The sequence below is a fragment of the Dermacentor andersoni genome, chromosome 1 (genome assembly GCF_023375885.2).
Source record: "Dermacentor andersoni chromosome 1, qqDerAnde1_hic_scaffold, whole genome shotgun sequence".
NCBI lineage: Eukaryota > Metazoa > Arthropoda > Arachnida > Ixodida > Ixodidae > Dermacentor > Dermacentor andersoni.
In genome coordinates, this window is record NC_092814.1 from 224,918,023 (window position 1) to 224,943,370 (window position 25,348).

At 44.9% G+C, this 25,348-nt stretch overlaps 1 protein-coding gene across 2 annotated transcripts in view; it reads left to right on the plus strand.

Moving 5' to 3' along the window:
• Positions 1 to 4,552: 4,552 nt before the first annotated feature.
• LOC126547956 (RYamide receptor-like) overlaps positions 4,553 to 25,348 on the plus strand; it is a 428,248-nt gene continuing 407,452 nt past the window's right edge. For both annotated transcript variants that reach the window (XR_008609184.1, XM_050196020.2), the window contains exon 1: positions 4,553 to 4,610. The gene's annotated coding sequence lies outside the window, so the exon portion shown is untranslated. The remainder of the gene's footprint in view (positions 4,611 to 25,348) is intronic.

Sequence of the window (25,348 nt, forward strand, 5' to 3'; positions counted from 1 at the left end):
GTGGAGTGGCCGAACCAGACAACAGGGCTAGGGAAACAGCAAGACAACGAACGCGAGAAAGGAAATGCGCCTAAGTGTGACGGTGATCGCACCTGTGCTCAACGATGAACCTACTCTTCTGCAACCGTAGACTAGGTCGTGATAACTTGGCCGCCAATTTCATCTTGGTCTGCAGCCATTCTAGAGCCGTGTATTCATTTGCAGAAGCGACGGTAAATTCCTTCTCGTACGAGTTAGGGCGGAACTTGTTAATGGCTCAGACCACTGCATTCAAGCTCACACAAGTGATCATGCCGCTCTTGTTACTCAAGCGTCTGCACTGGAAGCTCGAAGCCGGTTTCGCTACACTGTTTCCAATCTGGTTGCACTGGCACCCGTGGGAACTTCCCACGGGCAAGCACCTTCTTTATGGCAGAAAATCGTGGCTGGAAATGGCTGTGCACGTTTCATGTCATCGAATGACGCTCTGCATGCTCACTTTGCAGGAGACTTCACTAGCCCCCTGAGTGATTCAACAACCGCAGAGAAGTTTTTGGCGAAGGCGCCTTCGGAAGTATCGGGCATAAACCCTAAGAGCTCAACAGCCACCACGCCGAGTTTAAATGCTGTTCCCGGCATTGCACAGCTTGGGACAAAGAAGTCTGTGGGATGAAAGGGCGCAGCTTGACATCCGCTGGTACCACGATGATCTTCATCGCTTAATAGTTACGGGCCCGTCGCTAAAACTTAACGGGCCCGTAACGGGCCCATTACGTTCGAGCTTCCATCAAGCATTAGTCCAGAAAGGCTATCACAACAGACAACGCCACCTTGTTCTTGTTCCCACACAATAACGCTTAACCATTACGGAGTATTCAGCAAGAAGCAGACGGATGAAAAGAATTGCAAAGAATTTCGAGGCTTAATAACTTCCACAACAAAGAACAAAAGTGAGGCACATGTTTGACAATTGAACAGTGTAGTCGTTTTGTGTCAAAGATAAAGCTATATATGACGATGCAAGCATTCCTGTTGTCAAAGCTCCGTGAAGACGGCAACGGGAGGATTACTTTGGGGAGGGGCAAGGTGGCGAAACATAACACTCTGAACAACTTCTTATATGTTGAAAATCGGCTACAGAATAAAATAAAATTCTGAGCAGAATTATGTTCATTCCAGAAATTGAGAGAGGGGACATCACCAGACAATACTTGAATAAATGTAGCGGGCAGAAAAAGGTAGCGCAGTTATGGCCAACTTCAAGTTTGCCTCTAGGGGCACTAGTGATTCTTCTGCGTCTAGAACAGGTGGTGAAAATTAGGACACAAGATGGCAACTTTGCCAAATCTTGAGAGAGGGAGAAATTTCTGTGCCTATAGCAGCGGTGACATGAGCTGAAGTGAACAGAACGGAGGTAGAAGATTGATGACGAACAAGTGTTGATGTTCAACGCTTGAACAACAGAAACAACAGAATGGAGGTAGAAGTGTTGATGAACAATCCTATAGTGGCTTCTGCGAAAACAATATTCATCTTTCTTCGCCACGAAAACTGCATAAAAAGTTTTATCACTGTTTCAAAAGCACATAGGAGAGAACTAGCCAGGATGGAGCCTGTTGTTTGGCGGGGTGCGAAGAAGTAGACAGGCACAAGCAACAGCACTTCTGTGGCCTGTGTCTTTTCGGGCTCAGATTCCTGTCTGGCCATATTTATTATTAACTCAAGGCACAAGGAGGAGAGGCAAGCACGCATCCTGACTAAAAAGAAACGAAGACCGCGTTGGGGCCTTTCAGAAGGCACATTCACATTTCCACGCATCCTTCTCAGCCCAAGGGAGGACTCAAATTATGAAGAAATGCAGTGATCTGAAACAAAGGCGATAACAGTTTCTTGCCTAAAAAAATGGGATGCGCCACATTATGGCTGGGTATTCGGGTCAATTTGCTCCGTGTTTTTCAGAGCCGCCATGGAAAGTTCGTGGTGGGGGGGGATGCTTCAACGTTGGACACTATTAGTCAACAAAGGCCTCGTATGCTTGATATCTCTCGTTAGAGCGGCTTCACTATTTAGTAATATTCAATATCCTGTAAGACAATTTGGGATCGCAGCCGTGTAACGACCTGATCTTATCTGCTCTGCCAAGAAGTTTGCTCTACCTTCTTGCCAAACAATTTTTTTCCACAGCTCTTTAACTCTTGAGAAGTGTTGACTGGAGCAGTCTGCCATCATCCGTCACTCGCAAGGCCGCCAACGCATGGTTCGAGCCCGGTGTACCGTCGGCACAACCAATACGCAGAAAGGCATAACTCGACTAGTGCCCATAATTGTACAAACCGTATGCGTCATGTAGGCGCGTCTACAAAACGTTCGCAGAGATGCAGTGCTACAGCATGTCTAATGAGCGGCTACGTTGCGATGCCACATCTATGCTCTAAGGTTGTGTCCATAAATGTTAGGTTGAAGAGAATAGTATTGTTAATATTTATTATCGTTTGCGTTCGCACTCACACTGGAAGTAGATAAAAGTATTATTAAAAATTCATATATCTGTACGTTGCACCGTAAGATCCTATACAATAACCGTTCTTTTCCATTATCAAACTTTCGGGATGAATACATGAATGAATCCTGTTCAGTATGACCATAACAATGCCGTGTTTTTCAAATACTGATAATTAAGCACCACCCTAAAAGCGGTAATAGCACTCTCCCTGCGTGAAAAGCGGTAAGAAACTCGAAGGAGGCGTGGCATAATAAACCCAATATTTGAAGTACCAGTTGAAGCGACTGGTTTTATAACTAATTCAAGCCATGAAAAAGCACCGTACTCGTGGAAAACAAAGAGCCCCAAGTAATTAAAGGCCCACCTAGGTGTTGTTATCTTTTGACTGACAAAGCGAAGTACATACACAAGGGCCTCCTTATTGCCATATAGCTCCGCTAAAGTAGATGATGTCGCTCGCTCAAGACGAAACGAGAATCGTTGCCCTGCAGAGGGAAAAAACTTCGACAGCAGCCGCCAAAGACATGGGTGATTTTCACGGATTAAAAAGCAGCCCTACAAAGTATGTGCAACAGGCACAAGCGTTGTAATAACAAGCCTGCAGCATTTGACATTGCTTATATTCACCACAAGGCTAAGATTGCTTGGCATTGCAACAAGTTCCAGTGGATACCTGGCCTTGCCGGTATTGCGGGAAATGAAAAAGCGGATGAAGCTGCCCGAAATGGAATCCAATACCGCACTTTCAAAAGAACATTTTTTTACAAAAGTCGACGCTTTAAGCACGCTTCAAACATGGCAAAAAAATATGCCTATCAAGAAAAGTACCGCATCTGGACTCTGCATCTTCACCAAGATAACTTCCTGCGTTATATTGACCCAGAAATGAGACGGAAAATTACACGACCACTTCCTCGACACTTAGAGACATTGTACCATCGTCTTCGACTGAACGTGGCATACACAAACAATTATCTGTACCGCATAGGACCAACCACTAACGCCTACTGTGATAACTGTGGCAACTTAGAGACCATGGAGCCCATATTACTAGAATGCCCCGCGTGCCGCGACGAGAGACAATTTTTTGAGCAACAAATGGACATGATTTTCCACATTCCGTTAACATTACCCAGCATCTTAGGCCCAATGCCCAACCCCTCAAAACAGCGGCGGGTTTTAGATTTAGAGTTCAATTACCTGTCGGAAATTGGTCTAATAGGAAAGCGTTAAAGATTGAACATTTCAATTATACAAAAGCCTAAATTTACCCGCCATGTCACCTGTAAATATTAGTATCAGGTCCATTTGCGCATTTCATATTTATTTTTATTCTCTTTTTTTTTTCACTCTCCTCTGGAATCTTTTAATCCCATTCCCCATCCCTATACAGAACAGCATGCCAGCGGTTGTATACGCGTCGACAAAATTTCTGTTTCTTTAATAAAGAGTCTCTCTCTCTCTCACTAACAAAGGGCGTTATTGACTACTTCTCAAGTAAAAGGCGGCCTCAGCTCTCCTTGAAATATTTGTTTCACGGGGCCGTATTTTGTAAATTCATTCGAGTTTCACATTATTTTTTCCTTGTGACCCTTGACGTCGAGCAACCGATGCCGGCGATGTGGCGTCATCAAAGCGAAACATGAAGGCCAAAAAGAAGGATATCATAAATGTAGTGTTATAAAATCCGGCCCCTGGGTGCTACGGCAAAGCACTAAAGTTGACGCTGCGGCGAAAACTGCCATTCAGGCCACTTCTGTTCGATACTATTATCTATCATGGCGAAGAAATGAGCTCTTCTCGTATCAGTTATTCTTTAGTTCACGAACACCCCGACGAGATGTTTGATATAAATCACTCTGAACATATTTGGCCTAGTTCGATATAAACTTCACATGCCCTCAGGTCCATCTTTCCATAGCTGGGATACTGTTGGCTATCTCTATGGAATCATCCTGCTGTGTTCTCTCCATCTTATCAAATTTTCGACCATTCCCAGCCTACCATTGCTTTGATGTCATTGAATAGAGCAGAAAATTAACTCCTTGTTTCCTCTCCTTTGTATTTTGCAGGTGCCAAGACAGTCAAGTTCGCGGAGATTAAGTTCTCTCGTAGCCAGCGGCAGAAGGTAGGGAAGTCAAACACATTTCCCGCGCTCTTTTTCCATCGTTTCCCCTTGGGCGCTTTCTAATTTATCCCAGACCAGCAGTCGGGCAGATATATATATATATATATATAGGAAGGCTTTCGTCCACAGTGTGCGACAAATAGTGCTTAGGACCAATGGAAAGTAATTTCACGTGTGCGCTATTACGATTTCAGGTAAATTTCAAAGATGATTGTATTTCCGAATGGAAGAAATGTCCCATTTAAAAGCGCCCGTGTTTTCATATGTGCCTTGAAATGACCGATGGAGAAAGGTGACCTGCAAGAGGTCGACCTGGACAGAAAAGGACATAATGAGTTAATGACCTCGACATAAAGTAACGGATTAAATCAGTGTGTTAAGCAGAAAACTATCCGGAGAAATGCAAAGAAAAATTTAACATTTCAGCAGGAGTTCATATTCATAGTCTGCTATAGTACAGCTGCTGTACGTGGAGATTTTGAATTATTTAATGTTCTGTATATTTAAAAGCAAGCAAAACACGCGCGTTCTAATGATAATTATGGAATGTTTTATGCAGAAAATACGAATGCACTTTTTAAAAATATCAACGTCATTCTATGAGCGTTTCGCAGCAGTTTGAAGTCATAGACATGAATATCGCAAGAATCGGCACAGTTATAAGCAGGGTGTCAAACCAAACTTGAAACCGAATCTAAAACCGTAACCGAACCGGAATTCTAGCCGGAACAGAAACAGAACCTGAATTGATATTCTTAGAGCATGCCTCAACAACTCTTGAACCTAAGCCTAAACAAACAATGATGGTTACCGGTTCGGCTCAAAACGGTTCAAGCATATAGGGTGTAAACGGTTGTTCATAGATAAACGAGTCTCGAGTATGATTATTTCTTGAGTTGGCGCACCCTACGAGCAGATCGTTACGACTGACGAGTGGCGTTATGGGCGAGAATGTGGATAGACGATAGATGTGTGTGCTGATAACTGTACGGCCAGCTAGGCAGAGATACTTGTAGTTCTGAACTCGGCCATGTCATGTGTGTTCAGCGGCCGAAAGGTTGTTGCAGAGGCACCGAAGAATCATCGTTTTCGTTGAAGTACCCACTTTGGCTTTTAGGCCCCAGCTCAGTACTATTATAAAGCGTAAAACGCACACTCCAGGATACAGGAAGATCAAAAAAGATGTTTTCGTTGAGAAGAAAAAATAGGAAAACCAGCTAGCCGATTAGCACGGCTTCTCGTAACAGTAGCGCTGCGGTCGCTAAATGGTGCCGTCACCTTCTCAGTGCGCCGTAACAATGGCTGTAAACGGCACGGGAAAAGTCCTTTTGTTTCGTGCCATGATTTCACGCGTGTTTGGCGCCCTCAAGCAGAGCACAACGCTATTCGATTTCTGCCCATCATTCCCGGGGAGCAACATGCGTGATTCAAACGTTGTTTGTCCGTGCCTAGTCAGTGCGAGACTGTGCCACGTGCTGTTGGGTAAGAAAGCTCACTGCGGTGGTGAGCAGAAAACTGTCCTTGTTCGTGGATCAAAAGCATGAATGTCAATCCCCTGTACCTAAATAACGAACCGTTCGCGTTATTGGCGCGTGAATACCGAGACCTACACAATGTATCCTCAACGCCAATGCAACCCCCGGTTGTCGCACAATCCTTTCGTTCGAATACTATAAAGGACAGCAGTCCTCGCAGTCTAGGGGCGAGAAATACGGAAGCAAAAGTTAACTCTCGTAAATGTTTCTGGTTTAGCATTACCACAGTTCTTGCGCAGACGATCCAGTTACTGAACATACACAGAGAGGAGGAAACCTACGCACAACAGTGACCAATCGTTGAGTAGGCATGTCTCACCTTTGGTAGCCTATGAATTCGCTGTTTCAATTTAGACAAATCAAAGAGCGAGCACTACGGTAAGGCGTTGGTCCCGGGTTCGAATCCCGGATCAAGACGAATTCTTCGTTAACTACGAAGCTTTGTTTCTGAGAAACTTCGTGCTATATACAGGGTGGACGTCAATGTTACCGTTCATGGACCTTCCTCCACTTGAGCAATTCCTCAGAACTGATCTACCGTATTCAGTGTCCTTGTGCTTCGAGTTGTCGATTAATTCGCGCTGCAATCTGCTAGCCTCCTGGTTAGCTTAGATGGTAGAGCCCCATGAAGGCGTTGACCCTGGGTTCGAATCCCAGACAAGGACAAATTCGTTTTCGACTACGAAGCTTTGTTTCGGAGAAACCCGTCTGTGTGTGTGTGCGTGTGTGCGTGTGTGCGTGTGTGCGTGTGTGCGTGTGTGCGTGTGTGCGTGTGTGCGTGTGTGCGTGTGTGCGTGTGTGCGTGTGTGCGTGTGTGCGTGCGTGCGTGTGTGTGTGCGTGCGTGCGTGCGTGCGTGCGTGCGTGTGTGTGTGCGTGCGTGTGTGCGTGCGTGCGTGTGTGTGTGTGTGTGTGTGTGTGTGTGTGTGTGAGAGAGAGAGAGAGAGAGAGAGAAATAGAAGACAGGAAAGGCAGCGAGCTTAACTAGATGCACGTCCGGTTTGCTACCCTGCACTGGGGGGAAGGGGGTATGGGGATGAAGAGAGAGAGCACATTTGCACGCACAGTTTAAAGTTCACACCGAGTCTACTCACCGTTTCGGAGACCTGTGGACTTGAGGTATTTCAAGAGCGCTTTCGTGGCTTTCTGTGCCATCGACGCGTACGGCCGGGGTCCAAGGATCTTCATTACGGAAAATGGTCTAGAGTCCAGTTGGTTGAGTGCTGTCCGGAGAACTTCGCGCTCGACGTCGTATTGGGGATAGATACGTAGGATGTTTTTAATGGTTTCTGAGGTGCCGCAGGAGTCGCACATGGGCGTATTCTGCACACCAAAGAAACCCGGTGGGTTTACCTTTGTAGCTTTGTGCTACATGAGGGTGGATGTTAAGTTTTCCTTTCATGGACCAATCTCACCAGTTTGGATTCTTTCAAAACGATGTGTGGTGTTATAGTATTGCCCCTTGCTTTTTCAATGAGCACTATAGCAGTAAAGCTTTTGTTTGGGCTTGTTGGTGCATTCTTGAACACATAGCGGGGCAGCGCAAAAAAACAAGGACGGCGAAAGCCCGCCCTGTGTGCATTCCTTTCAGTGTCCTTTCAAGGATGCACGATAAGCTCTACTGCATGCATTTTGGACGTCCTGTCCTTGTTGTTTTTTTTTGCGTTGCTATCGATGAGATCATACTGTATCACGGTGCACATGTATGAACATGAGCAGACTCCTCGATACTTCTTATATCACTTTTTTTAGAAATTTTAAATACTCGACAGTCTATTTCATATTTGACGGTCGTTTTTCTTGAATACTTGTATTCGATTCGATTAAAGAATACTCCTGTTCAAACACACCTATCAATTTTTGTGGCTTTGCCCGTACTCAGTAATAGTAAAAGGAAGCGCGGAAAAGGTGCAGTGCGAGTAATGGAGGCGTTGAGGGGCCGTGCGACGCGCTGCACAATCTTGCGACGACACTGGCCAAGATGACCATCTTTAAGTGTATGGCTGTTGAAGCTATAGAACAAAAACTTCAATGATATTCGTGTAAGAACATTAATTAATGTCCCCCATGTGCTAGGGAACTTATTTCATCAACCTGTTGACAAATTCGCGCGTGTGCCATGCGGAAACGTCGATAGCACCGCGCAGTTTGTTGTCATAGGGTAAGATAACGTTTAATGCGCCCAAACCGTTCTCGAACCGGTTCAGTACTGTGAACCGGTTCGCGGACCATTATAAATTTGTACTTATTCGAATCAAAACTTTACCGGGGCAAAATCACAGCTTGGTGAACCGGAACCGAAGCGGTATTTGTTTTGGTTTGACGCCCTACCTTTAAGGCAATAACGAAGCTCAGAATATGTTGGACGGACGTAATAGCGAACCTTATCAGAAATCACGCCCTGCGTAGTACGGCGTGGATGATAATGCTGCTCAACTTAGCAAACCTTACAGAAGCGGTGGCATGGTTCTACCAAAAAACCTAAACTATTATTCAACTAACGCTGTCAAAGAAAGTAGAGTGTCAGATTGACTGATGAAGTTTTTAAAGTTGCACGCATAAAATTAAACCGCGTGAAGAACAACCGGGACAACTGGGACACTTACATGATGGCACTTGATTATCAGTATTTAAAACAGAGAGTTTGACCTTCTGAGGAGCCTTTGTTCTGTAGTAGACTAAATAGGCTAAATAGCCTGAGGATGAAATCAACATTCACAGCTGAATATTATGCAGTATTATTCTTCACTCATGTTGTGTATCCGAAACAGTGGCCGAATTACCTTGATAGGAGGTTTGTCTTTGCATCGATATTCCTACTTCTGAATAAGAAATTCGCATACTAATCGAGTACAAAATGTAATTATTAAAATCTCGAAATACAGGCACTCTAGAATTGTGAAAAAAAAAGATGGAGTTGCCTTCGAATAGGACTATCTTCAAGTACTAATAAACGTATAGCATAATGCCGGAACACATATTATGTTATCACCCAGAACATGCGCTGGAGAGACAGATGCTGGACAGTTTTCTAGCTACCGTTTGCAAGCAACCACTGTCGGAGGATGCCATTCTAGGCCCATGACCTGATTCTCCAACTCCAATGCGGATAACGAAAGTGCTCTTGAAGTTCCTGCATGATACCAAACTAGACGCGCAGCTCCAGTAGGGCAGCCGTCTAATGTACACAAGCATTCACTACTTCGCTTCTGCTCATCATCATCCATCCCAATACTTCCACACACCCTTCTCTTTTCCCCAGTGCAGAGTAGCAGACTAGAGCGCACCAGCTCAGCCCGACCTCTCTGTCTTTTTTATGCATGAATTTTGTGTCTAAAACAAGTGGAACGTTTTTTTTGTGATATGCATTTATTGACAGTAGCTGTTCACGAAAATTGTGTCCGCCAATGCGCATAAAAAAGCCTGAACAAGAAGCATTGCCAGTATACGCTTTTTATAAAAATTACTGATATTTCAACTTAGAAAGCCCGGTATTTTAGATTACAGCTTTGGCCCCTGTAAAGCGTGCAATGTACTTTGCGACAAAGTAATGCAACGAAGCTAGCTCAACGGTGTCAGGGGTTGTAGTAGCTAGAGGCGTGTTTGGAAATATGTGCAGTACAAGTAATGATGACCAGGAGTGCCCTCAGCAGGAGTGTTCGCAGCGATTTGTTAGGGGCCAACCCCGATTTCCCTATATAAATGCATGTGAAACGCAGAAATGCTTTCGTGAGCCAAGGGCTGGACTTATTTGAATAAGATTTCTTGTATTTCAGAGAGAAAGTTAAATTCTAGCCACTGCTGAAGCATAATTTTGATTTTGAACCTGGTAGTTCAAAAAAAATTACGAAAATCAGGAAGTTTAAAAAAAGTGAAAGAATGCAATTTGCAAATCAGTAACTTTGCAGCAATAGCAGGTATATCAATTTTGAAAACTGCGCCCCTAAAGCACCTGAAGCGGGGAGATGTGATTCTGAGGTTTCATAATTTCATAATTTATTTATTGGTAAACATGCAGAAAATTACATGTGCGTAGTATACATAAGGAGGTCCCATAATCAATGACTGACCAAAATCTTGCACAGAGTTACAGCTTACGTGCAAATTTACAATGGTGATGCGGGTTTTGCGAAATTCTTATTAACAGCTTAGTCATATATATATATATATATATATATATATATATATATATATATATATATACATATATATATATATATATATATATATATATCAATTTTATCAGCTTTAAATGTCTGTATAGGTGCAGTCTAGAAAACTGTGATATGTATTTTGATTGCTGCGTTGTGAACTTGTTCTTCAGTTTTTTTTTTTTTTTTAAGCGTAATTTTCAGGACTTTTTGTAAAAACAGTCATGACGTAAATAAATAGTCTACTCACACAATCAGCGGATTGCAACATATGATATTAATGGCAACAAATCTAATCAATTTCGGTTGAGGGAATAGTGAGAAAAACAACTTCTATGACGTTAGTACGCACTTAGATAGGACTACTCGATGAAAAGCTTCCTCTTAAAATGATAATTCACACCATGAGCTCCTATTTAAATACCGGCGCTACATAAAAGCTTAGGCTAACCGAGTGCGCACTTCAAAGAGCCCGCACTTTAGCGCACTGAAGCATGTGCCCGGTGCGTGGTTTAACGCCCACTTTCTTTTGATGCTGCGGAGCCCAATGATGCGCCATCTGACGCCGGTTTTGTTCTTTCCGTTCCCGGTGCAGCAGTGTGAATCATGAATGAAGATGGCTCACTTTCAAAACAAGCTAGAGAATGTTGTGCTTTTGTGCCACGGTCAGCGGAACAATTGAAGGAATAAAGAAAAGAAAGAAAGAGGAAGAGGGTTAAAGGCCACGATTGCATGCTGCTGGTGGCTTGTAGCATTAGGAACTACATTACCGTCTTCAACCCGAGTCATCGTACTCGTGTTCAACGAGCTTGAAATAGGGCTATGAAAAAAGCAGTATTGAAAGTTTTTACTTAAGTTATGCTAAGTGCTTGTTCACAAACAGTGCTTTTGTTTCGAAAACCTGGACAGAACGCGTACAGGAGGCTTCAAATTTTTGTTCATTTGGTTGTGTGTGTCGCGAAAGAACCGCCAAGTTCGTGGATTCCCCCCAGTACCTTGTTGTTCTTATTGTTGTCGTTGTTCTTGTTGTTCTTGTTGCTGTTGCTCAATAAAATATTGTGCTCCAAGTCAAAGTTCTGCTTACAACAGTTAGTAGAGTTCACCTTACTCTTTCATATACGAAAAATGTCATTCAAGTCGTTTGAGTGGTTCTTTAATGACAGCATTTCTGCATTTCGCGTCTATCTGATTAGGGATGTTGAGGTGGGCTTCGAGCTAGAGCTTCCTCTAATGAGAAGACTTTAAGACAATTATAGCGGCACCATTGGTCAAAGTAAACTAAGGACTTATTTTCTAACCAGACGCGATGTTATCGAAGTTTTGCCTGAGTCTTACAGAATGCCGGGGGAGCTCTAGACTTTACGCTGTTGAAGAAGTAGACCAGTTTTACCTGCACGCTAAAGACGGGGTAACGCTTTACATGTCGTTAGTTACTACATAGGGCCGCATACTTCAAAGAGCACGGAATTTAGCGATCTCGAGCATGCGGGTTCAGGGCGGGATTTCTTCCGATGCTGCCGTGCGTGCTACGTGTGCGCTTCAATCTGAAGAAAATGGCGGAACTCATGAAGCAGAGCGTCAGCTGACAAGTGAAAAAAGAAAGCGTATCTTTTGACTACGTAGCCACTTGCTCCGCACAAAGCATCGTTTACGGTTTCTACGCTTCTACGCCGACACAAAAGCAAACCATGGGCGCTATAACGTAAAACTATTCCAAACTTTTCTATTCCAATTCTGCAATCAGCCGTCCGCGATTCGTCCAAAGCTTTTTTGGACCACCCCCACTTCACCTGTCTGTCACGCGACGTCACGGAAACCGCGATAGCTCCCCATCTGATATGACGTGTACATTCTGATTCTGCATGATTTGGCCGAGCGAAAGAAAAATAGTTATTTCTGATTCGACGCCTTTCCACCATTAGTCCACGGCCATTGGTCAAAAGTTTTCGGGCTGCACCCACTTCAGCTGCCTGTCACACGACGTCACAAAACCGCAAAACCTCACCGCGTCAAAGTGACGTCTACGCGTTAAAGATGCATTAATATGCCGAACAAAACTGAATTTTCTTCTGAACAGCCGCAGGCTGCACCATTCGGAAAGGAATGAAAGATGGCGGCCGCCGATCGCTCAGGCACTGGCTACTCGCACCTGCCAGAGAGCATGGGTTTATTTGTGTGTAATAAAACTTTTTGCATGGCCGTGTAACGTTTTCAAGCCCTTTCGGCACGTTTACGACCTCGTTCTGCCAACTCTTCTTTGCTGAGGATCCGTTTTTCGTCATTCTTAAGATGCCGTTGCATGCCGCCGTGATTGTCAACGAGCCACCGCAAGCTAAGTAAGGGAAAGCGGACCAATCGAAGATGCCGGCACCACCCTCTTCATCCGGTTATCGATTTTCAATGCAGTGGCTCGGCCCCATTGAAACCCTTTCCAGATGAGCGTGCTCCTTACCTCTTGTGAGCCAATAGATAAGACAAGTCGCTCAGTGTAGGCAATGTTATTCGTTTTTCAAGCAAACAAAAGTGACTGCCTAAGAACGAGGAGAGCATTTGATTGATCTGTTCAGACAACCCTGCGGGTGACCGCCCGATGCTTGCGTCGGTGGTTACGCAAACTTGACGTCAGGAGATTGGAATAAAAACATAATGACATAGTTTTACGTTATAGGGTCCCATTTAGCAAAAATACTTCGTGATGTTGCTGTCTGTTTCACATGTATATTAAAAAATAAAAGACCACAGTAAACAACGCGACGCTATTTATTACGTATTACTTCTTTTTTTTGTGATGCCTTAAGAGAGGAAAGTATCACTAGCTGTGACGCCGTGTTCTTATGGTGACGAATCTTTAGTAGCATGTAGTAACACTGGAAAACATGATGCATTTAAAAGAAAAATGCATCTGATCACTCCATATAAGTAATCACCGCGAATTATTTCAAGAAAAATGCTTCTCCCCCACTATTTTTTTCCTCCTTTCTTTATTTCTTTCTTTGAATCCAAGCGCGAAGCGTGAAGTCGATGGTCAGTCCCGTGATTTTAAGCGTGTGCCATGTGTGGGGTTATTGAGCAGTTGCCCTCACAACCCCCCCCCCCCCCCCCCCCCCAAAATAAAAATCACGTACTCGTGACGCCTGCGGCAGGAAAGGATGTACGACATCTACCGCCATGGTTTGTTAGGGGTGTCGCTGGCTAGCATTCCCAGGCTTCTTGTAGTACAACATAAATACCCAAGAAAGTAGATGGGAAAACGGCGCCGTGGTGGCTCAATTGGTAGGGCATCGCGCGCGTAATGCAGAGACACGGGATCGTTCCCCACCTGCGGCAAGTTGTTTTTTTCATCCACTTTAATTTCCATTAATTTATCATCTCTTTCATTTAATTAATAAGTACAGGTAATTTCCCCTATGTTGTCCTTGGTGTCATTGTTTGTTAGCTTCTTATGATATGAATAATAAAAATAGGGCCCCTCGGTTAACCCCCTTCGTTCTCGTTTATATATATATATATATATATATATATATATATATATATATATATATATATATATATATATATATATATATATATATATATATATATATATATATATATATATATATGTATATTGCAATACGTGCGTGCGTAATATAGATGGTTCTCAATATACGGGCACCAAACCTTCTTTCAGGCACGGCTTTCGCCGGGCGTGAAAAATGGGTTTAATATACAGTTTTTCAACAGCATTTCACAACCCAGAGCACTAAGGTGAAAGAGAACAGGAAACGAAAAACCAATTTAATAGATATAGTGTTCTTAGAATTCGCGTGCGCACAACAACGCACCAGCGGAACCTACGTGATCTTCAACGCTACCCGGCCTCTTGGTAGCGACCTAATCGTGTTTACATTCGTTCTTTTAGGTTCGAAGTCAGGCTTCCATGATGTTTTATATAGAACGGAGTAAAGGCTACCCATTGATGACGTGGAAATTTGTCGAATATTATATCTGCTCAATCTAAGCCATTCATTGGAAAACCATTCGTGCCGGCCTACTCGTCGAGGGCGCGCGCAGAAAAAATAAAAAGAAAAAGAGGACAAAGCAGTCGCACGCCTTTCAATACACGCTCGAGGCATCAATCGAATTGTACAGGAAAATATGCACGAGCCGCACGACTACATGAGCATCTTGTCTTTTGCATGAAATAGAGAAGAAGCGGGAGGTTAGTGGAAGAAGGTGACTTTGAGGATGGAGGATATGGAAAGGATAACGCGAACAGCGACCAACGAAAGCGGAAACGAATTCGTATAAATTTGTTTTGTCTATTCGCTCTATAATATGATTGTTACTGCGACTGCCTTGTTTTCGGGCTGGGCTTCGGAGTGTGTGGCCTGCTGTCCAAAATTGACAGCAGGCCACACACACGCACGCCCGCACGCACGCACGCAAATAAAATGTTTACGTGCGCAACGGAACCAAACTGGAACGAGCTATACCTTTTCGCGTCGCAGCAAAGCACGAACACATCTTGCTGCCCTTTCCGTCCACCGTTTCGCGAGCCTTCTCCAACCAGTAAGAGGCGATAACTCTAGCCTTTTCTCCTTCTTGCGATTTCGCTCGCTGATGTGCAAGAAAGGTTCGGTATCGCAGCGTGGAAATGTGCTGTCTGCAGCTCCCGGGGCGGTAAAGTTTAGATTTTTTTTCCTCAGTTCCAGTTAGTGTCGACTCACGAACGCGCAAGCAGCGATTGACGCCGCAGGGTGCCGCTACTAATGCTCTTCTGTAGGTTACCTCCAACATGAAGTCAAAGACAGTCAAAGACGTCGTGTAGAACCTGGAGAGCGCAAGTGGTAATCTACGAATGCACTGCGAAGTAGTAAGGCATCTGGAGAAAGCAGGCCAACACTTTTCTCCAATTTCGCTTTCACCTTCTTCTACGATATGTGCACGCGTGTCCTGTATACACTATTTTTAACGCTGCGAATACATTCCTGCTTCTGTCGCAATGCGTTTTCTTTCCTCATTCCTTTTTCTGATTGCAAGCAACCAGGTATATCGAGAAAGCGGGAAGTCACAGAGCACCATAGAGCTTCTGCCATGTGCATGCAGTATTTGCACCTATTTCTTCAATTTATTTTCAGAAATTGGGAGAAAACCTGCATGCACAATTTTTTCACTTTGTTTTGTATCCCTGAGCTCTTTTCTTTTTCGAGGCAGCATAGATCAAGGGCACTTCGTATGAATTAACACATTTGACCCGTCCGCGCCGCTTTTTAGCACCGTGCTGTCATCAGCGGTCGCACACTTATTGTTCTGCATCCTCCAGCAGCCGGGCCGGCCTAATTGTAGCTGTGCGGCCTGCAAGCATATGTGCACGGCCAAATACCATGAGTCAAATGTAATTGAAACCTTGTGCTTCGCACACCACATTGCCTTCGGTTAACATCCAAAACCACTTGCCGATTCCTTTCCTGAGGCGTATTAATGCCGTACATTCTTTGCCTCTTCCAGTGAATTCGCGGTATCTATTTGTAGGACCGAATAACACAAACACGACCAACATTAGAGTGCTAGTACTAATTATTTTTATTGCCAGCTGTTTGGCACGATTACATATGCGTGCGAGAAGCTGGTGCGTTAGAAAGAAGTCTGTGGTTTGACGCAAGTAAATCAGTTTTACGACTACGGCGATGTCAAGGATGGTGTCACTATATTGCTTATTGGCCTTTTTACTGTATCTTACTGATAGGCTCCATTAAAACCAGTCGGTAGTGACGCTCCTTTGTTGTCTGTCCTAAAAGAATGTTGTGACACTGGGGGACTTGGTAGTTCTGTTTTTGTGCCATTTTGTCCGCGCTCAAAATGTTTCATTACCAAGGTTTGGATGCCTGGACTACAGGTAATGCCATACATTTGCATGATACTTACGTTGTCCACGTACGTCTATAATATGACACCAGTATGTGTTGCACTAAACCCCGCCCTAATTACCGTGCGTCTGCATGCTCCAACGTGGAGTCATGGAAGCTTCACCTTCCTAACGGCTTCCTGGCTTTTGCGGCGACTGCTCTAGCAGTCACACGAGCTCCGGTACGCTACCTCGTTCCATTCGAAGGTACTTATTATCGTTCCAGCGGCATCTTGAAATTATTGTAAGAATCTAGAGGGACCACCCATGCTCCACGTATTTTCAGCCTGCTAGTTCTTATTCAATGTAGCGGCTGTTTAAAAATTTTAGAAACACAGGCCTATACGTGAGCTGTGCAAATCTCAATGCTGGATGACAGGCGATTTACTGATGTTTTGGGAGCCTGGCCTAAAAGAATGTTGTGACATTGGGGGACTTGGTAGTTCTGTCTTTGTGCCATTTTGTCCGCGCTCAAAATGTCTCATTGCCAACCCAGAAAGCCATTCGAGCACTTTTTCAGTACCTGAGGCCACAGACTTGAGTGCCCGACTGTAAGGCATGCTGCACCTAGCTTAGTGCATATGAAAGTGCGATCAAGACTCGAGTCTTCTCGCTCTCTTTCTTTCACTCCTCCATCCCCCTCCGCACGTGTAGGGTAGCAAATTGGACTGTCTGGTTAACCTCCCTGCCTTTCCTTCCTCCTCCTCCTCCTCCTCCTCCTCCTCCTCCTCCTCCTCCTCCTCCTCTCTCTCTCTCTCTCTCTCTCTCTTTCTCTCAATGGTTAGTAACTATTAGACGCTTTTTAAACTTAACCAAAGCACACTTATAGCTTCCTTCAAAGCCTGCAGGAACTTTTCCAAAGTACCGCAACTTTCATCCCGATATAGTATTCAGCTCTCCCGTTCGCGGTACGTATTTAGCAGACATGCAAACAATTAGCATCTTAACTGAAAGTATAACCCCTGACATAACCAGCAAGAATATCTTGGAGGGAAACTTTTAGAATTCGCGTTATACGCTCCTAACAGTGGAGTTTGCCGACGAGTGCCGCGACACCTGTCGCTGCAGAAGCGCAACTATATACGGGACGGATGGGGCAAATTACATGATGGGACAAAAACTGCAAGACAGCGCAGTCAGCAGTTTTGAAACCGGTCGCGGCACAACATGGTATTGGCGGGTTCAATAAAATAATGAAGCTTTTCAAAACACGGGAACCAACTCTTACGCATTCCGTTCCGCGTCGCGATTCCTGTTTAGCCGTCAGTCCTCAAATCACCGGCGACTGTGTTTTCGATGCTCGTACGTCAAGATTCCTAATGGCACCGCCGGACGTTTGTGTCATTCTTCTGCCTGTCCGTATAGAGGCTTAAGGTGTCCTCGTCATCATGTTAGGGCTAGAAAATTGTATAATAAATCGAGAATAAGGTAAAATACATGTCCTCTTTAGGTCGTTGCTCCGGGTGACCTGATGCTTCGCTTGATTCCCTCGTCGAAGTTTCATAGGCTTCATCGCCTCTCCGCTTTCGAGCTGGCAGCCAGGGCAGGCTCCTGTTACTTCAGCATCCCGTGAAGGTATGCGCCTAGGAGGAACAATTCAGATGGAGTGGCGGTGTCTGGCTAACTGGAACCATTCACTCTGATTTGCAACTCGAGGCGGGTTAATTTCATTCATAGTTTTCAATTACGTTTGGATAGCATGATGCCTGTCACCGACATGCGACAGCGCTGCAATGCATAATAATAATGCGCCAGAAGTCCACTGTGAGGGAGCCCTATTAAAAAAAAAACTTATTTATGTCTACCTTAACGTGCCCCAAAATTTTAGTTTTCCATTTCGCTTTCTTCAAACTGTGGCCGCAGTAGCAGTGATCCATTTCATTCTCATTTCATTTCATTTTATTTCAGCGTTCTTTTTTGTACAGCAGAAAAAGAACTTGGTTAAAACACGTTGGCGGGCTAGTTGGTTAGAATCCATGGTAGAGTGTATAAGCGCGACTGGACGACGACGCAGAAAGAAACAGATACACAGACACTGTGTCTGAGTTTCTGTTTCTTTCTACGTCCTCGTCCAGTCGCGCTTATACACTCTACCATAGAAAAAGAACGCTAGGTCAAGAACAAAAAGCTGCAAAACAGCAAAATGCATACACATTTCAGTGGCGTAAATATATTGGTCACACTTCATCATTGCACTTCATAATGTCTCTGTACCTAAGCTCGAGAAGCGGATAATCACTTTGAGCACGCTAAAGTAAGCTAAATTTGAGGGCTCGCTAGAGCGTCGAAGCAGTGCCACAAAGAGCGAGCTACTCGAATACTGAGCCGAGTCGTGACCGCAGACTCTATTGAATTGCTATATCAAAGCAAAACTTGCTATACCATGTGACGACGTCTGAACAAAAAAAATACACTTTTAGTGAGTGTCCATTGCTTCGAATGTCGCTACTCCAGCACACAAACCCTCACACACATAAAAAAAAGACCCGTTGTTTCACGGCCAGAACCCGTTCTTTCACGGCGAGAACGCGTCGAGAACAACATCTGTCGTACGTGAAAGTAAATAATTTTGATATTGCCTTGAAATCCTAAAGCGAAAATCGCGCAATTTCTCTTGCTCTGAGCAAGAGCTGGCATGCAGTTTCGATGCTAGCACCAGGCTGGCAGACTGGTCCCTCCGTGCCAGTGTTGACTCAACTTGCCGCGCGAGACGCTGATCGTTCGTGCTCGGACGCACCGCCTGGGCAGTGTCCGGAGCCTATAGCTGAATAGTAGAGAAAGCGTCTTGGCTAACCGTTGCAGGAATCTTACTTCTCTAGATTTTTCTTTTCTGATGTTGCAAAGCGAGGGGCGCCTTTTGAAATGGAAGTTAAAGAAAAGACAGGAATTCAGTTATTTCTTTGGACTTTATAACAGCAGGTGGCTTGCAAATCAGCGCTGGTCTTTTTGAGTGCAAAGTCAAGCGCTCATTGGCGGCCTGCACTAGAGACCCCAACCTCAGCCTCTTTGTTTCGTAAAATTGATTCTCTCATTATTATACGAGTGATGCAGCCTTATCTTCAGTTTGTGAGAAATACGGGCTCAAACGCCGAGAATTACTGGAAGAAGTCGAAAGTAGTGAGTCAGTTCGTCCAGCTTCGGCTTCGTCATATCCCGCGGGCTGATCTTTCACGATTTGGTTATGTTCCAACAGTATTGTTGGAACATAACATTCAGTCATTAAACATGTAGTTGACGCTATGTGTGCAGCGTAGGAAAAATTGAAGCCCATTTCGACAGATTCAAAACCTAAGTGCGAGACAACCAGTGATATCTACGGCTTTTACCTGAAAGATTGCAGCCTCGGATCAACTCCCACATTTTGCATATCGAGCACCATTCGCAGCTGCGTGATTTTATCAGTGCGCTCGGGGCAGTGTTTCCGCCGTAAAAACAAGTTCCACGATGCTGACAAATTTCCCAAAGCATCAAAGGCGCACGTCGAGAGCACGGGGCCATTACCTATCAGCGAGAGTTTCGCGTGTTCTTTGGGGCCCGCGCAGCTGTTCGCGAAGGGTCGCTCAAGCCGCCAAGTCGCGCAATGACCGATGGCACCAAGGTGGTGATCAATCAAAGTAATCTATGCATGTCGAAAGATCAAACGAAGAAACGATCGGTTATAGGGAGCTGTAGCGTGAATTGAGATGCGAGAAGACAGATCACTCACTCGATTTACCCGCTGAACGGTCTCGAGAAAGGTCTGCCACATGCTGAAAGGTAAAACGATAGAAATAAGCGCATAGTGCCGCGAAGGGAAGCGAGGCAAAAAGGCGACGACGAACAAGTGCCAGATGTCTCTAATCTCTCTCCTATTTTGTCTGCTGGGTTGCGTGCGAGAAACGAGCACAAGCCAACAGCGACATCCGTACCGTACGTGCGGGGAATTCGGAACTGCCGCGACAGTGCAATGCGTACGTTCAACCTCTGTCATGATGTTTACCTTTGGTGCACACCTTTCGCTAGTGGAAAGCACGTGTATAAACCCCGGTCTTTGAAAGAAGAGTGAAATAAGCCGTCTGAGTAAGATCTTCACTGAGTGAGATTAAAGTTGTTGCGACCGGCGGTCCGATGATGTCGGAAGGTCAGGAATCGTGGTGGAGCAAGTATCGTGGGCCTGAACCTGACATCCAGGACGCTTTAGAACGCACGTTTATATTTACATTTTGTACAAGAGCATATCAGAATGATGCAGAGAGTAAGTTCACTTCAGGTTATATTATTATTATTATTATTATTATTATTATTATTATTATTATTATTATTATTATTATTATTATTATTATTATTCGGGCAATGTGTTGCAAGGAATATATAGTAAAATATTTAACAAAAACAACACATGAACGAGATACAAAGACAACAGCTAGAACAAGAGCTACACTCCATCGATCCTCACCGGCCGTTCTCACTCGCAAAATTGCTGGGCTCATGGCCATCGAAAAGCACAGCGAAAAGCATTGAACGCAATTGAACATCTTTATGAAGACACAGGCATCCTCAACAAATACTAGGTATTGCATTGAATAATCACACGATGTCACTAAAACATTCTTCTATTATTTGTAATTATTAGTGCTTGTACATTACGTGTTATACAATTTTTGTTGTGCGTGATTATTAGTACTTGTACATTACGTGTTATACATTTTTTGTTGTTGCGCGTGAATTATTTTAACACTGTAATTCCTCATCTGTTGATATGCTCATCGAAGTCTACATTATGGCCGTTTGTGTGTGTTTGTGACTGTTTATGAACTCATTGTGGTGCAACTTGCATTTGACTTTTACACTGTGATTGTTCATAGGCGTATAGGACTGTGCTGTGGCTTTCTCACCCTATGAAGTGATCGTTTTTTTTTTTTCAACATATATATATTTTTTATATCGTTGTTTCTGCTATGAGAAAAGGCGTAGCCGTCACTATTATAAGGTGACTACGTCTCTTTCTTTTATTTTCATTGCAGTAAAAAAAGTGAACGTATGCAGCCCAGTGTGATGTAGGTGATGAAACAACGAGTTCGCGCATTTGATGTCCATTATCCAAAGGGTATCTGGGACGTTAAGCTTGAAATTGGCCTCCCTCTCTCTCTCTCTCTAGGCATATTGTGCCTAATACCCTGACACTCAAAGCCACCGCCTCGAAGCTGCACTTTGAAAATGCCGCCGCATATATTAATGGGAGCACTCCGTTACGGCATGAGCACGCACGTTCAAGCGGCTGCCCTGCGTAACACATTCTAAATAAAGCTGCAAGCGCACTACGAATCTCAACAGCATTGTCTCCACACCTTTCATTAAAAGGCAACAATATCCTCCCCAAACTGAGCTACGACCTCATTTACCTGGCTGCTATTCCTTCTACATCTCAACCATGACATGATCCCAAGACCTACGACCCTCCCCTTATCCAGGAATATGGATCCGGGAAACCTATAATCGGCACCATCAAGCCAGAGCTGACCACCTCCGAACTACCTCAGATGAGAAACATTATATAGATGCTGCTCATGCCGCGGACAGAACCACTTCGGTGGTTGTCGGGCCCCGTAAAAACATCGTGGTCGTCACAATGGAGTCCCAAATCCCACGACACAGAGGAGGTTATCATTCAAAGCCACGGGAAAACTCCCTTCGGCCTTTTCAACCTAACACGGTGACGCCCCACATCCGAGCGACATAGCTTCCCAAAGGCAGAACCACCCCTTCCTACAAGCTCTATTGAAGTGGGTGCCTGGCCACCAGGGTGTCTGTGGTAATGAACATGCTCATACCCTAGCTCGTGAAGCCTCTACGCCGAGCGCCCCTATACCAAGGCCGAACACCTGTTGCCCGAGGATACAGTGGACCGGGTTCCGAAAGCAACGTCGCGAGCTCCTCAATAGAGAGTTTTAGTTTAGGGGACGCAAGCGGCTTGCGTACGCAAGAACTAGGGGCGATGGTACTGCGCATGCGCAGACCACTACGTCTACTTGCGTCCTTGGGGTTGTTGGGGCGGCCGAAAACATCGCTGCCCCTAAGCGGCCACGTTACCCACGTGACTCTCGCTGTGTACGAGAACTTACGAGTAGCTAGCGGGTAGATAATCTTATAAATATTTCGCCAAGTGTCGACAGACGTCGTTTTTATATATATTAGAGAGGTTTAGCGTGTCTGGTATTCGGGTAAACGCAGGCGGGGGAGTAAACGGGAGCGGTCTGCATGGTGCATCCACCTTGTGGCACAAAGCTGAAACTTACAAAAACAGCTAATATTGCTGTAACCAAGCCTATTCTACTTCGCTGCTGGTGTAAATCTTCGGCACTGGCGTAATCGTGTTGCTGCCAAAAATTTACTCCTGCAGCAAAGTAAAATAAACTTGGTTACTGCAACATTAGCTGCTTTTTTTTTTCTGTTTGAGCTTGTTGCCACCAGGTGGCTGCACCATGCAGGCCGCTCCCGTTTACGGCTCCACCCCAACGCTCCAACCTGCGTCAGCCTGTGTTTACCCGAATACCGGACACGCTAACCCTCTCTATTAACTGCTTTTAAAAAGAATAGTGTTATGCACTTTACTTCATATGCTTGATTTCATATTTTAAAAAAGGATAACGCAGCACAGATCAGACGTCGATAGCGCTGCGAGCGCATGCGACCTCACTGCGGTTTGCGTTTGGAGCCACTAACATATAACGTGTTTCTGCTTGCGTACGCAAACGCAAACGCACCCAAGCGCTAGGGGCCCCAACGCCTTGCGTCCCCTAAACTAAAACTCTCTAATACCTTGCACCAAAACGCGCGTAACTTCCCTCCATCCTTTTTTTACCGCCATAATGCGCGTCCTTCATCAGGCATGCTCAGATGCTCCTCAATGATGCCATGCAACACCCCATCGAACAGCGTCGCGGCCGCCCATTTTGCCATGTGCATGGGTCATGCCGACGCACTCCACCCATATTAGGCCTGCCCCGAAGCCAGCTCATTTCCTTTCTACAACCCCAACGCTACCTGGCAAAGTTAGACGAAGACCCCACGGGACACTCAGCCAGCGCTCCGGCTTCGCCTTGTCTCCCACATCTGCCATATTCAAGGGGCGACGTCACACACCTCACCACTGGTATCTTGACGATCACCGGGTTTAAATATAGAAACGTGATGCGGATAAAGCACAGTTACAAATAAATGCTTCTCTCTCTCACCCAGGGCACAGCGATAGCAAGTCATAAGCGTCCGCCGCAGCCTTTGGAACCAGATGCTTAAGGTATGTTCCAGAATGTTTGGTTGTATAGATCCGTAGCGCCAAGTGATAGCAAATGGCGGGGCCACCTCAGCAAGAAGGCTCCGAAATCATACTCCCCTCCTCCTCGCCACATTGAAGAGAAGGAAGCATGACACACTCGGTGCGACGCCACGACAAGCGTAATCCTCAATGGGGCCTTCTCGACTGAGAAAAAACAAGGGTCTTCTTGTGAGGCAGTTAATTAAAATGGCATTCTATTTATGAATAACAAACCTCGTCAACAGAGAGGCTGAAGGAAACACCTCGTATTTCCCTACGCCACTCATGAGCTTTAATTCTATCCTGCACTCAAACACGTCGGTTAATGCGAAGCAAATTACTTAGCCCACACGGCTTTCTAACCGGGTGGGCGAAGGCCGCTAACAGGCACTGCATGAAGCCGCTCGACTTTGAATGACAACAGGGGCATACGCGCGCGCACCCATCATCTCCGCAAAGGTGCAGGCTCGGTAACGACAAAGGCGTCATCAGCCCGAGGTCGAATTACTCAACGCGAATCCGCCCTTTGTCGTCCGCGGAGGCAGTTCTAGCCGCACCGCAGCATCGTTAAAAGGGGCACAGATTGACTTGCGCAATTGCGGCGATCACTTTTGACGACCGACTCCTGATTGCTTAACGCGCACGCAGCTACGAAGGGCACTTGCAGAATCATGCAGCAGGCCGCAAGCCTATTGCGCCTTTCGAGACGTCTTGCCTGGCCCAGTTTATGTGCGCCACCTTGTATACGCAGAGTTGATGGGACATGAATTTACGTTCCGTAATTTACAAATGAATCGGGATCATCATGCTAAAACTACGCACCTTGAACTACTGCATCGTGCATGTGAATGAGGTACCTTACTTATTTTTCGTTCTTTATCCACTGGCTTGCAGTAGACATTGCGCCACGCGTAATAAATTTCTGTTCTTTTCTTCGAATTTGCACAATGGTTCCGACAGGATATATATGTATATATATATATATATATATATATATATATATATATATATATATATATGTATGTATATATATATATATATATATATATATATACATATATATATATATATATATATATATATATATATATATATATATATATATATATATATAAAGCCATCGTAGACCAAAGGGGCTATGCGCGTCTACCGCTTATCCTGTTTCGCCCTCCTGTCCCATTTTACAGGGGAGAACTGTCCTTGCGCAGTGGCCAGGGGAATTATGTTATCCTCATGTCACCACCGGGAAAATGGTTATCTTCATATGTTCATGACATTGCTAAAATAATTAAATGATAAAAATTTGGATAATAGAAGACAACGCGCTCGAAGCTGGGATCATGCTTTCAGGAAATTTACGCTGCACTTAACTGCTCTACATTTTATTTTTTACACGGGGTATTTATTGCACTCTGCATCATGCTCGACCAGGTGCGGAAACACTGTCGTGACGCTGTCATGAGGTAAAGCACCTCCCTTTGATGGCGTGCTGAGGTATCCAAATCGACGTTATCCGACGTTGAGCGCTCGCACCGCAAGGGACGGTTTTGTCACCAACAGATGAGCTTCGCGAGATAACAGGCGTAAACCCGTCGGCGCAAAAAGCCACACGCAGCGGAAAGCATCAGGCGGACAGCCGTTCTTCTGGCCCACTGTACGCCTAATATTTCGGGAACTCGGTGCGGGCCCAGTTCCCGAAAACAGGCATCGGGCTGCTGCGCTTGCGGAGTTTGGTTGTAATTCTACCATCGGACAAGTATTTTTCCTTATCACTGCTAGATTGAAGCGACCCGACCGGATACCCGACGCATGAAAATAAGCCCAGGAAGTGACCCTTTAAAATAGTCGCATTAGAAATACTTCCCAGGTACAA